Source organism: Mirounga angustirostris, unplaced genomic scaffold (assembly GCF_029215605.1).
Source record: "Mirounga angustirostris isolate CCGP_5_RB_7025 unplaced genomic scaffold, mMirAng1.0.hap1 SCAF_3, whole genome shotgun sequence".
Taxonomy (NCBI): Eukaryota; Metazoa; Chordata; class Mammalia; order Carnivora; family Phocidae; genus Mirounga; species Mirounga angustirostris.
Genome location: NW_026991711.1, coordinates 109,580,687 through 109,596,085, shown reverse-complemented (window position 1 = coordinate 109,596,085; position 15,399 = coordinate 109,580,687). Strand labels below are relative to the sequence as shown.

Genomic DNA, 15,399 nt, shown 5'->3' with positions numbered 1-15,399 from the left:
AACAGATTATGTACAAGAGAGAAATAACCTTTTGTTTTGTTAAACCAGAGAACCCTTGTGATTGTTAGCATAGTGTACCCTGCTCTGTACTGACTAATTCTTATCTGAGGTATCAGTTTTATCTCCTCCCTTCAGTACCACTTGACACTTACTTTACCCATATAGACATCCAACAAATATATCTAAGTATAATTGGGGGGCTAAAACAAGTTAAAAATTAGGAAAGTATATGTGTATATGAATAAGTTGCTTAAAGGGACTAGGGCTTTTGGAAGACCACAATAATGGAGGACCATTACTAGCCCTCAATAATTATTCTATCATTAAATAATTATGCTGAAGGAAACTAATAAGGATATGAACGGAAAAGCTGAGAAGTGGTACAAGGCATATACCTTTTTACTCTGAATCCAGCAGATCCACCAGCAGACTGAGGTAACCAGCAACATGCTCAGAGAAGTCTAAACCTATCCATTGCCTTTACTTCTTCCTAATTTATATAAAAGAGCACTAATAACCAATAACTTATGACTTAGCCTATAGGACAAGGTTAAAAGTTCAAGAGTCTTTTTGTTTTTTTTTAAGCAAAATTATGTAGTATGGTAAAACTGAAAGCAGCAGTTGGGAAAAGCTTAATCTAAAAGGCTTCATTTTTATAAAAAGGGTTTTGAAATGAACTATAATGAAATTGAATGGATAAATTCCTGGAGCTTTTCAAGTTTCTAAGAGAAAATAACTGGATTCATAACGACATTTCAAATTTGAAGTTTTTTACCAGAATTATTTGAATGCAAATGTTTTTGGCTGTTTATGGGAGGGGATGTGTAGGTAATGCCAGTAGTGTTCTAAATGTGACGTTTGCACACTATTAAACCCAATGAACTATGAATATGTTAGTTGAAAATATCATTTCTCGGGGCGCCTGGGTGGCTCAGTTGTTAAGCATCTGCCTTCGGCTCAGGTCGTGATCCCAGGGTCCTGGGATCGAGCCCCGCATCTGGCTCCCTGCTCCGCGGGAAGCCTGCTTCTCCCTCTCCCACTCCCCCTGCTTGTGTTCCCTCTCTTGCTGTGTCTCTCTCTGTCAAATAAATCTTTAAAAAAGAAAAAAGAAAAAAAGAAAATATCATTTCTCCAGTTATTTCAATTGATTTAAATCTGGTGTTGAGGCATTTCAGTTCTAACCTCAGAACATTTTGAAGACTAAATCCAAAGGACTTTGATTACTTTGGTTATTTCTGATTTGTTTAAAATGTTTAAATGACTAGTTTTAACATAGACCTGTATATAATAATTGTCACTGGCTAGGAATTAAAGCAATGAGAAACTTGTCATGCTGCTTTCTGAAATCTTAAAGCACTATGTTCTCTATTAGAAAGACTCTTGCAGATATAGTTTCACTTGCTCATGGGTCACTAGGTGGATTTATACTTGTGGTTTACACCTTAACTGGTGCCTATCGCTAATTTGACAAGCCAACTGGTGGAACACTTAAACACTTCCTTGTTAAAATGACTCAACAGAGGTAGGATTATGCACTAGAGCATTAATCAAAAGACATCTGTTCCAACAAGAAATTTTGCAGTTTTCTAGTTGTTCTCTGAAAATTTAGTGAGATATCTAGGTTACAAATCTCAGCATTTGCATAATATTGACACAGATTATAGATTAGTCTGAAGTATTTATAAGATAAAGAATGTATAATATGTATATATAAAGATAATTTTAGCTCTTCTAAGATGATATCCAAATTTAAAATCTAATTATTTCAACATTAGTCACTCTTCTACATTTTAAAATATAGTGCTTAACTGTATAGTTACCAAAGTTGGATAGGAATTCCTAATTTCAGATTTAATACCTAAAAAACAGTACATATTCTTTCAGAATGTGCCCTGTAGCTCTTCACCAATGGTTATGTGGGAGAATGTTTGGTCTCTCTGAGAGCAGGGATTTAACATTTCCTTTCAAAAATTCAAGATCCTGGAGCTAAAGTGAAAGCAAATAATAAATATGCATGGGTCCTAAATGTAAGATGTTATCAATTAGAATTGTTCCAGCCGCAAGTAGTACTATTCCCAACTCAGAACTTCTTAGACAATAAGGACCACATGACCTCATGCAACAAGAGTCCCAGGGGAGGAGTTTCCAGAATTCATTAAATCAATGGCTAAATGAAATAATCAAACATCCAATTCCTCTAATCTTTCTGAGCAAGCATCCCCTTCCTGTCAGCTAATGTCCTTAGACTTGACCCTTTTTGGTGTTACTGATGAGCTTTCCGCATCCCATCCTCACACAACCATTGAAATGTCAAAAGAGGCAAAGGGGATGTATTCCTAAGAGGGATGAAATCTTTTCCAGACGCCCCTAGATTTCCTCAACACTGTCCTTATATAACAAAATCCTTCTTAAATCCTTCTTAATTCAGGCTTGAGAGGACTAGAATTGCCATGATATTCAGTAATCAAGATTCATCCTCTAGCTAGATCTGAGGAGGATCCCCTTTTTCTAAAGCAGGTGGCCACCTGAGGTCTAAGTAAATTTGTGGTTAGATTAACAAAGAAAAATTGGGGAAGAATGACTATTAGGTAGGTGACCGATAGTGCTTGCCCTAGAGCATGAAAGGATTATTCAAAGGATCTAAAAATAAATACTAAGAGGACTGTGATGAGGGGCAAAATGGGATGTTTTGGTACTATTTCCCATTTGCAGAAATATCATTATTTTTTACTTGCTAATCCTTCGGATGATTAGTATTGTATAATTAATATAGTTATGGATAATAAGACTGAGCATTTGAATGGAAACATCATTAAAACCATGAAAGACTGGAAAATATATATGGAGAAGAAAAATAATGCTTTTTAGCGTTAGCAAGGGACGTACCCGAGTACCCTTGATGCAGGTAAAGAGAATAAGAAAATTTTAACATATTGGAACAATAAATAACTTCAACATAAAAGAAAGGTTTTTTAAAAAAGATTTTATTTATTTATTTGAGAGAGAGAGAGAGAGAATGGAACAGAGGGAGAGGGACACACAGAGCACAGAGCCCAACACAGGGCTCTATCCCATGACCCATGAGATCATGACCTGAGCAGAAACCAAGAGTCAGTGCTTAACCAACTGAACCACCCAGGTGTCCAAAAGAAAGTTATTGTTTAGGCTACACTGAAATGCTATTCTTTTTTTTTTTTTAATTTATTCATTTGAGAGAGAGAGCATGAGCAGGGGTGGGTAGGCACAGGGAGAGGGAGAAGCAGGCTCCCCACTAAGCAGAGAGCCCAATGTGGGGTTTGATCCCAGAACCCTGGCATCATGACCTGAGCTGAAAGCAGACACTAACTGACTGAGCCATCCAGGCACCCTTCAAATGCTATTCTTAAAAATCTATCAGTGTGTATTAAGTATACTAGTTCAAAATTAACTCTAAGATGTTCAAAACTAGCATATTGTTGGTAAGTTGTTATTAAGAAAACTTAGGATCATTAACTTGAAGGGTAACTTTTAGGTGTGGAAGTTTTAGCACACAGAATCATAAACAGCCTTTTTCTTTAAAAAAAAGGGGGGGACGTTCTCTAGCTAATAATTTTTGCTTGTAATTATAACAATAATATTTTGAGATTTAAAAATGAACAAAGAATTCAGTAACAAGAAAATGCTTCCTCCATAATATCAGTTAAATACTGACAAATCCAATATTAATGTGGTAGAAATTTATCTTAACTCACAGACAGACCTGAATTATTGTTATCTCCTGAGATCACCTGGAGGGAATCCTTCAGGCCAGTAGACATAGCTCTAGGGGCATAATAGAGTACATTTGTTTGAACAACAGATGACTGAGGTTGGCTCACTTGGAAACTCCTTACAGCCAACAACTGTAGTAAATTTTCCATCACTTTTTATTTTCCATTTCCTCAACTTTAACACCTGTATGTTAATACCAGCAAATGGAGTACAAGTCTTTGATCTATTCAGAGTTTGTTGCACACTTTGCACATTTGGTTTGGATGAGTCACTGACTAGGTGGCTATTGTTGTAAGACAGATAATGAGTAGGTATAGCAAAGTTATCTTAATGTCTGGAGAATCTTCTTTTTATCCCCTGGAGTGCTAAGTGCATTTTCTTCTCTGATCCTCAAATAGGTTCTAAAATTCCACCCCTTAATAGAAGACTTAATAATAGGAGGAAAACCAAAAATTCAGTTGTGACCTTACCTAGTTAAACATTAAACCCTAATTAGCTGTCATTGTTCACGGTCTCAAAAAATTAAACAGAACTTTTGTTTTAGATTGTATATTCTTCTATTCTTACTTTTTCTTCCTAATCTCATCTTTTTACAGAGTGATGATTAATATTAGTCTGTAGGCCAGATTTTTTAGGACACTTCAGATATCACATCCTGCCTCATTGTCCACATAAATATGTGCTTACTGGTCAGATGACACATCATACATGTTTATCAAATCACTCCCTCATAGAACAGAATTTGTCCTTACCCTTCATGCAGAAGACTCCTCCTATATAGACACAATTTGGGTAAAATTATAGTTCTCCATGTTCATAAGTGAAGTTAGTGGAACTTCTAGTGTTTTGTGTTTATTGCCATATGGAAAAATGATACATCATTTGTATCAATACATCATTTGTATCATTGTGTCAAAGGGAAAAATGATACATCATATAGGATACATGAGGGTTAATTTTCCCATAGAATATGAATGCCTTGGGAATTAGAACAAAAGTAAGAAATATTAACTTTGTAGAGTAATATTACCTTTGTTGAGATTCAGACATACCTGGCTTTCTTAGAGTCCTGGTGGGACATTCCTAAGAAAATTTTCTTTGCAAGGCATCTGAAGTGATCCTCAGGAAAGAACTCTTCTAGGGAACAGAAATATCTGAAGCATGTCTTGGAAAAAGAGTGTAACACACCAACCTGCCAGTAACAGAGGGAAATAACTCATCCCAAGACAAGTAGCCATGCATGAGAGTTAACTGTTTAAACTAGAGTCATTGTTGAAGGGGAGTCACGATTCCAATTACACCATGATGAGTACTTCCAGCCCAATCTCATATATCCCAAGGAGAAAAAGGACTGTAAAAAAACTACAGAAAAACTATGTAAAACACTGGGTTACAAGCAGGTCTGCTTTGGGAGCTCTCCAGCAGAATACTGCATGAGAGGGAGTGGCCTTTTGCTCCAGTTTGTCATACATCACCGTGTAGGTATGCCACCATGACAGGCTAGGTCACTGGTATATTAGTCAGGGTTCTCCAGATAAGGAAGGAAGGAAGGAAGGAAGGAAGGAAGGAAGGAAGGAAGGAAGGAAGGAAGGAAGGAAGGAAGGAAGGGAGGGAGGGAGGGAGGGAGGGAGGGAGGGAGGGAGGGAGGGAGGGAGGGAGGAAGGAAGGAAGGAAGGAAAAGAAGAGAAGAGAAGAGAAAAGAAAAAAAAAGAAAAGAAAAGAAAGAAAAGAAAAGATTTATTATATGGAATTGTCCAAATGATTATGGAAACTGAAGTCCAAAATCTGCAGTGTGGGAAGGCAGGCTGCAGACCCAGGAGAGCTGATGGTGCAGATGAAATCCAAAGGCAACATACTGGAGAATTTTCTTCTGCTTAGGGAAACCAGTCTTTTTGTTCTATTCAGGCCTTCTGAAAAGGCCTACCTACACTATGGAGGGCATTCTGCTTTACCCAATGTTCACAAATGTAAATGTTAATTTCATTCAAAAACACTCTCAAAGTTGACACATAAAATTAGCCATCACAACTGCCAATATCTGAGGGGAGAAGATTGGTTTAATGAGCATATTTAACACCCTTAGGGATTCCTGGAAGTAGTGATAAGTGAAAAGAGGACCCTGTAGGTTGTTAGTCTATTACAATAGCAGGGGAGATATAAGTCAGTGGAATTTAAATCATTGCAATTATTTAGTTTCATACGGTCATGTAAAACAAGCTATTTAGGCCAATACAAACTCCACCTACAGGTTGTTCTTCATTTGCGCAATGGGCATTTTGGGCTATAAACCATTAAAAGGTTAGACAGTGTCTGATTTAGAATACTTAGCAAATTATCATGTTTTCAATAATATTTAATGACTATTTTTGCAAACAGGGTGACATTATATTATGGTATTTAGAAGCATAGTGGAATGAGCACATTGTTTCAAACCCTGGTTCTAACTGCTTACTGTGTAGCTTTCTGTAAGTTACTTGATGTTTCTATACTTCAGTTTCCTTATGTGAAAATACAAATACTTACATAACCTATACATAGTTGTTAAGAAAAATAAATGAGATCATATTGAGCATTTAGCACAATTTTTACTGCATAGTCAATACATGTTAACTATTGTTCTTATTATAATTTTAGTAGTGTGATCAAGCTATAAGTTTTCAGCTAATTATCAATCCATCCATTTGTATGCATTTATTATGCAGCCAAAGGTTTGCCAAAAGTTAACATTTAACAGTAATAGAAAGACTGGTTAACAACAGCATAAATGTAGAGCAATTACAAGTGAAGGAAATGGTTAATAACATCTGTACTTTATGCTTAATTGGTTTATCATAAGGGAAAATAAAATTTTCTGTGTGAATATGTTTTATAATGGATTATATTCAGTGGGCGCCAACATACAAGAAAGTTCCTTTCTTTTTTTTTTTTATTGACTATTTTTTTTATTCTTATGTTAATCCCCATACATTACATCATTAGTTTTAGATGAAGTGTTCCATGATTCATTGTTTGTGCACAACACCCAGTGCTCCATGCAGAATGTGTCCTCCTCAATACCCACCACCAGGCCAACCCATCTTCCCACCCCCCTCCCCTCTAGAACCCTGTTTGTTTTTCAGAGTCCATCATCTCTCATGGTTCGTCTACCCCTCCGGTTTCCCCCGCTTCATTCTTCCCCTCCCGCTACCTTCTTCTTCTTCTTCTTTTTTTTTTTTTTTCTTAACATATATCGCATTATTTGCTTCAGAGGTACAGATCTGAGATTCAACAGTCTTGCACAATTCACAGCGCTTACCAGAGCACATACCCTCCCCAGTGTCTGTCACCCAGTCACCCCATCCCTCCCACCCCACCCCCCACTCCAACAACACTCAGTTCGTTTCCTGCGATTAAGAATTCCTCATATCAGTGAGATCATATGATACATGTTTATTGACTATTTTTTAGAGTAGTTTTAGGTTCACAGCAAAATTGTGCAAAGAGTACCAAAATTTCGCATATACCACCTGCTCCAACACATGCATAGCCTCCTTGATTATCAACATTCTGACCAGAATGGTACATTTGAGCCACCTGATAAGCACGTTGCTTCACATCTTCACCAGAATTTGGTGTTGTCAGTGTTCTGGATTTTGAGTATTTTAATAAGCGTGTGGTGGTATCTCATTATTGTTTTACTTTGCATTTCCCAATGACATATGATCTTTTCATATGCTTATTTGTCATTCGTATATTTTCTTTGGTGAGGTGTCTGTTAAGGCCTTGGGCCCATGTTTTAAAAAAAGTTGTTTGTTTTCTCATTGTTGAGTTTTAAGAGTTCTTTGTGTGTTCTGAATAACGGTATTTTAGCAAGGAAGTCTTGTAAATATTTTCTCCCAATCTGTGCACTGTGGCTCGTCTTTTCTTTCTCTTCTTTTCTTCTTTGTTTTGTTTGGTCTTTTCATTCTTTTGACAGTGTCCTACACAGAGAAGTTTTTAATTTTAATGGAGTCCAACTTACAATCTTTTCTCTCATGGATCTTGCCTTTGGTGTTATATGTAAAAAGTCATCACCAAATGCAAGGTCATCTAGGTTTTCTCCTATGTTCTCTTCTAGGAGTTCTATGGTTGTGCATTTTGCATGCAGGCCTAGGATCCATTTGGAGTTAATTTTTGTGAAGTGTGTAAGGTCTGTGTTGAGATAACTTTTTTCGTGTGATTTCCTAGTTGTTCCAGCATCATTTATTGCCTCTTTTTTTTTAATTGTAATTTTTTTTATTGGAAAACAAATATACAACTTGGAATGGATTTGAGGCAAATTGTGCCATAAGCAGATTTTCTTTAAGTGGCTAAACAAAGTTTAAAAAGCAAGTAACAATAAAATAAAATGTTTCTGGTACAGGACCAGCAGTACAAAAAAATAGTGTATGAGTACCTAGATAATACACCCATTTTGCAATAGTGCAACTTTTAAGTACATATTGTTGACTGTCTATAGTCCATGCAGAGTTACAACTCCACACTTCAACAACATGCTGACAATTCTTAAAGAAAACTACTTAAAGAAAAGGCATAATCCAGATGTTCCCTCATTTGACCTCATTGATAAGTTTAGATGTGCAGAAGGGCTTAGATATATCAAGAGTAAGCCACGTGCAACATGTTACTTGATCAATTTTCTAAAATAAGGTTTCAGGACAATGACAGTAAGATAAGGGAAGAAAACATGGAGGAATGAAGTCCTACTTACTATACATGCATATTTTTTGACAACAGGGGGGAACCTTTTACAGATAAGTTACAAACAAAGAAAAGGCAAACAATTTTGTACAAGAAATTTAACACATTCTGTACAATGTCTTCACTTTGCTGTCATCATTTGTACAAACCCTTCATAGTTTACTTGACCTTCACCATCAATATCCTGCTTCCCTGATCATTTCATCAACCTCTTCATCTGTTAACTTCTCTCCCAGATTTGTTATCCCATGGCAAAACTCTGCTGCACTAATAAAGCCAGTGCCTTCCTTATCAAACACATGGAATGCTTCTCTAATTTCTTCTTCACTGTCTGTGTCTTTCATTTTTCTTGCCATCATTGTCAGAAATTGCGGGAAGTCAACTGTGCCATTACCATCAGCATCTACTTCATTAATCATGTCCTGTAACTCTGCTTCTGTGGGATTTTGCCCAAAAGACCTCATTAGAGTTCCCAATTCCTTTGTTGTTATAGTTCAATCACGATCCTTGTCAAATAGTGAAAAAGCTTCTTTGAATTCTGCAATCTGCTCTTCAGCCAGTTGGTCAGCCATGCTGCAAGCGCTACCGGTCTCCAAGAAGCGACCACACAACCACTCAGCTCGCCCGCCCCACTCGGACTCTATTGCCTTCTTTTTTTTATGTGTGAATAAGTTTTTTATTAAAAAAATATCTATTTATTTATTCATCAGCAATCAATTTCTGAATGACTCATACATACAAGATACCATGCTAGACACTAAACTTTCATAAGACATATTCTTTGTCCACAAGGAACTCTATCATAAAAGATACAGAGGAGTAAATCAATAATTAAAATAAAATCACACACATGTATATATTCCTGTAAGGCAAATGATTATTCCTGTGCATTGGTAAATATAAATTATAATGCACACATCTATCACAATACGACACTGTAGATAGCTTAAGTACAGAAGGACTTGGTGGGAATGATCATCAACAAAATTGTAATATATATTGTCTCCTGTTTAGGACAAAAAAAAAATCTGTTTATTTACCCATTCAACCAGTACTTATTATACTACTACTAGTTGGAAATCACTGGGGTGATTGGGGTGGAGCATGGAGTAAAATCAAATATAAATCCTGACTTCTGGGAGCTTGGGAATATGGCAGAGAGAGAAACATAATTAGTCATAATTCAAGGGTGAGTAAGCTACATGCACTAAAAGAAGTACACTGAAAGATCTATGGGAGTACAGAAAATAAATTATGAAGAAAAGAAATGATAGCTAAAAGCAATCGTGGGTAAAATTGCTGGTGCCTTAACAGGATTCAAGGCATATACTAATAGTTAAGTAAGACTGCAGTAGTAAAAAAAAAAAAAAAAAAAAGACTGCAGTAGTGACTGCTACAATTTGGCAATAATACAATGGCAATTTCAGTTATAAATGTCTTCAGTTATAAATTACTAAAAACTACTAGTTTTATTAAATATCAGCTTTTGAGTACCTATTTCTAATATAGTGTATGACCAAATGAAAAGTGTGCATACGGTACTTCTGTAGCATACTGAGTACGATGGTTGCCTAAAGGAAAGCCCTTGTGTGATTAAGTTGTGAACTGAATTAAAAACTTCATGAAATATTATTTTTCCTTAAAAGAATGACAAACTGGTATTTGGGTATTCGTCAGTTATTTTCTCAAAAATAAACAAGTGGCAGGGTGCCTGGGCGGCTCAGTCATTAAGCGTCTTCCTTGGGCTCAGGTCATGATCCCAGGGTCCTGGGATCGAGCCCCGCTTCGGGCTCCCTGCTCAGCGGGGAGCCTGCTTCTCCCTCTCCCACTCTCCCTGCTTGTGTTCCCTCTCTCGCTGTGTCTCTCTCTGTCAAATAAATAAATTAAAAAATCTTAAAAAAAAATAAACAAGTGACTAAAGCAACTGACAATACATGATGCTAAGGGAAAAAACAAATTGAGTTTTCAAGAGAAAATTAAAATTTTGGAAAACTTTTATCTGCCACTATGTGCTTGTCAGCTTCATAATATTTAAAGACTTTTTTGGTGAGATCAAAGGTGCTATTAATGAGTGTGATTTTTTAATATTATGTAATGAAACATGTCAATAATAGATGTGTAAAAATCAATGAACCTGTATTTACCAAATGATCAACACATTGTTGTAAAATCATGTATTGGTAACATTCATTCAGATTGTAAGATTGATCAATGAATATTAGTGCAATAGAATGTGAAAGCTTCATTGATATGGTTTCAGGTTTTGCAGTGTAATCAATATTTAAGAAACTACCTCTTATCAATTTTTGGTGTTATTTCAAAGAAAACTATCCATGATCATATGAAAAGACTATTAAATATTCTTCCATTTTCTAACTACGTATTTTTATGAAGGTGAATTTGATTTTTTTCAATATACTACAACCAAAACAACATATTGTAATAGATTGAATGCAGAAGCAGATATAAGAATCCAATTGTCTTCTTTCAAAGCAGACATCAAAGAAATCTGTAAAATGTCAAACAATGTTACCCTTCTCTCTATATTTTTAAAATATTTTTTCATAAAAAATATGTTTATATGTAAACATGAAGTGGATTTTTTATTACCAATTTAAATAAGTTAATAAAAATATTTTAGAAATTTTACAGTTTTAATTTATACTAGATTTAACCCACATAAACAAAACTCCTTTGGGTCTTGTGCCAGTTATCACTTTATGGTCTCTCAGCTCCAAATTCATTCTTTTTGCCTTCTCTGTGATAATGGAGTTGTTCCTCTAAATATTTCCCGTTTGCCAGTCAATGGGAAGTGAAGCTTGGTCTATTAGAACACTGGAGTGACACTAGAGGTGGAGGAGGTTTTCCTTCCTGCTTCTGGTGTGGCTTCATTGCCAGACTTGTGGAGAACATGCTTTCTGCGGCTTTCAACATTAAGGAGCAATGGTGTAGCTAGGACCCCCAGACACTGCAGCATCTGCAGCCCAGCCTAGATCACTGCTCCTTGCATTCTCTCTTCAGTTCTGCACATACGTGTGCATGCCAGAGGTCCCATCAGGCTGCCATTTAAGGAACAGACCACCCTACCTTCATCCCACACAGCCCAGGCCATGCACAGAGTATTCTAGGTTTGTAAAGAAGGAGGTCTGGCCAGCCCCTGTTTTCAGCAGTTCTTGCAGTGATGCTCTGAGTCCCTCTAGGAGCCTGGCTACTAACTTCAGCTCACTTGATCCTCAGAAGGTTCTTACCCCTTGTCCAGTGACTCTGGACCAGCTCTTCCAGGCAACTCAGCAAAATTTTTTACCATCTAGTCAGCTGTTCAGACCTTCTTCAACAAGGTCTGAGCCCCAACCCTGAGGACAGGATTCCCTTTTCAAATTTGTCCTTTTTTTTTCAGGAACTCCCTCTCAGCCCCAAGGTACCCTTCTGAGTTACCTTTCCATCCTTATATTTATTCTACTATAAAAGCTTGATAATAATTATTTACCTGATTATTGAACCTAATTATTACCTAATTATTGATCCTCCACTATTGAAAATACTGTGTGGTTTCTGACTCCTTGTTGGACCCAGAGTCCTCAATAATTTCTGAGATGGTAAAAGTGTTCTGAGATCAAAAAGTTTGAGAATGACTGCTATAGGGGGGTGTAAAAGTAAATGAAGGTGATGGCCGCTGCATAGAGGCACTAGGCAACAATATCATTCAAAGCACTTGTCCTTCTAGCAATCATTCCATTCTAATAAAGGCTTGGAAATTGAAATGCCTTCTGAAATGGGAGAGAGACATCTTCTTGTGGTTATAAGAATTTTAGAACACTCTCCTTTACCTTTATGGTTTCAGTTAATAAAATATATTACTTTGGGGACATTTAACAAGCACGTACTGATCTTTTTCCAAAACCTGTTTCTCCTTTCATCCTTCATGTTTCTGTGAATAGCCCAGAATCTGCCCACTTCTTACCACTTTTATTACTATTGCTCCTGAACCAAGCCTTCTTACCTGTATAATGACAATGACACCCTAACTGGATTCCAGGCTTCTACTCTTACCGCTTCCAGGCTAATATCTACATGGCAGGCTGGCCTCTACATAGCCAGAGCAATATTGCTAAAATAGAAGTAAAATTATATCATTCCCCTATTGAAACCTTCTTCTGGTCTCCCATATAGCTCAGATTGAAACCCAAAATCTTCACAATGGCCTTAAAGTTTCTACCCAATCTTTCCCTCACAACCTCTCTGCCCCCACCGTCCTGGTATTGTTCTTGTCACTCCTGTTCCAGCTATACTTGCCTCCTTGAAAACATCTCAGTGCTCTAACACATATGAACTCCTTGATGATGGGATATTTTTTCATTTTGTTTATTTCTATAAACTCAGCATCTAGAACAATACTAAAAAACATTAGTCTTTATAAATCCTTTTTTTTTTTGAATGGAGCAAAATGGAGCTTCTAATGGAGTTGAAAAGCTGTAGAAATTTAGATTGAATCTAAAACTACAGTTTTCTCTGAAGTAAATCTTAATTCCCAAATTTATCTCTGGTTATGAATGTTTTCTCATATTCTAGATCCAAGGGGATGTTGTGGTTTCATTTCAGTTTAAAACTATATTTCCAAGATGTCAGAATTAAACCATGAGTTAGAACTATGATACTTAATTAGATCATTCAAAAAACATTCATTGAGCATTTACTACATTTAAGATACTCTTTTAGCTACTGTGAAAGCCAAGATGATGAAAATATAATCCTTGTCAAGTATGTGGAAGATAACATAAAGTATACAGTGGAAAATTTCACTAAAAAAATGGCAGATGGGTCACACACTGAAATCACTGCTTGCCATCTCCAATCTACAAAAATTACAAGAAAAGAAATGTAAAAACTGGTTAATGAGCATATAGTCTTGACCAAAATAAAGAGGATTTTTCAGAGGCACTGAACTTGTGCAACATTTTTTTGAAGGTATCCAACTGGAATTTACTATAACAGCAATAAACTAAGGACCCAAATAGGATGTCATAGCCCACAAGGCAGGTCACACAGCCCAGAATGCAAATGGGAGAATTCTGTTCCGAAACTAAAACACACAACTAACGAGCAGCAAACATCTGAGGAAGATCAACACCATGAATTAGGAGAAAAAAAAAAAATCAAATACACAAAAATGTCCAACAAACAGAATTAATTTATTAATCCAGAAATAGATTTTAAATAACACAAAATTAATAGGAATGAGTATCTCATTCTCATTTAGCTAACAGGGTATATGATTAGAAAACATACATGCCATGGAGACTTAGAAATTCAAAGAGAAAGATCTGTGAAATAGTGGGTTAGGACAATCTTTTGGGAAAAGTTAGGTTTTTAACCATTTGTCATAGCAAAAACATGAGTTTTAGATTGATGGAGAAGAAAGACAAAATCCATTTCATTTAGGCATTATGAAGGCATTTGGGAAGGACTGAACTCTCTAGAAAAGAGGACTGGTGTTAAGAAGAAGAGGAAGATAAGAATCAAATTTCAAGGCAGAGACAAGGGAAGTTTGAAAAATTTGGATTTGAGGTAACATAAGGGGAACTACTGTAGGCTCATTAGTAGAGAAAAAAAACCATGTCCCTGATAGTAGAGAAACTTATTTTTTTTTTAAAGATTTTATTTATTCATTTGAGAGAGAGAATGGGAGAGAGAGCATGAGAGGGGGGAGGGTCAGAGGGAGAAGCAGACTCCCCACTGAGCAGGGAGCCCGATGCCGGACTCGATCCCGGGACTCCGGGATCATGACCTGAGCCGAAGGCAGTCGCCTAACTGACTGAGCCACCCAGGCACCCGAGAAACTGTTTTAAAGAAAATTGCTTTCCTGTACTGAAAGGGTAGTAGTAGCATGTGATAGAAAGAAGAACCTTAAGTATAGGAAGGGTTAGTGAATAACTTTTGTAGGTCTGAAAATTCTCCCTAGGCTGTTAGTTAGCTTCATGCATTTTCTTTCATTAATATTACACATTTTCAAAAACGGTAATCAGTTGATAAATATTTTCTATGGGCATTTTAAGAAGTGGCTCTAATTTTGTTGGCACTTTTCTTACTGAGCAGTAGGGTCTATGCACTGCCCCTTTTAATACTGAGTGGGTTTGGATCTACTTCAAACATGAGAGAAAAGCAAAAGTGAATGCATGAACATAGTAGAGTCTTTGTTGTATGCCCTTAGTTTGAAATGGGTTCTTATGCAGCAATAACAATTGAAGTGGAATGTGGTACCTTGAGGTGGCCTAAAGTCATAAAACAAAAATAAAATACAAAAAACAAAACACAAAAATTTAAAATATAAAGTGAAAATTGGAAACATATGTTATTAGCCTTGGAACCGGGTCATGGAAGATGCTTCAATAGGCCTTGAGGAGGCTGTTGGAAAGGCTTAAAAATAAGTAGAGAAGCTGTTATTGGAAGCTGGAGGAAAACAGATTTCTTGTTACATAGTGATGTGGAACTAAGCACAACCAGCACCTGCAGGAACATGGAAAACAGACCAAGTACCTAATGACCTGATAGAGCCAGCTAAGGAGATTTTTAGGCAACATGTTCAAAGTGTCAATTATATTCTGGAACTATGCACCATAAGATGAGAAAAGAATGAGTGATGAGCTAAAGAGAACTTACTTAGTTTTTCAAGTAGAACATAGAGAAACTACGAGAATCAGGATTTTCTGGTTATAAAATGCAACAACTCACCCCCAGTGCATTAGTTCAGGTCGTCCAAGAGGCAGATGTCAAAACAAGATTAGACTGTACTACATTTATGGTGGTGGGCGGGGGGTGGAAATAGCTGTAAGGTAAGAAGAAGAAAGAGCCTAAGGAGGGAGAGAGAGGTGGTAGACCATGATGCAGGCACGATACCTATAAAGGAGAGAGAAAAGGATAGAAGACTGCATA

The 15,399-nt window shown here is 36.6% G+C and overlaps 1 pseudogene; it reads right to left on the bottom strand.

Annotated features, from left to right (window-relative positions):
- Positions 1–8,341: 8,341 nt before the first annotated feature.
- LOC123839446 (calmodulin-1-like) lies at positions 8,342–9,103 on the bottom strand (annotated as a pseudogene).
- Between the last annotated feature and the right edge of the window lie 6,296 nt (positions 9,104–15,399).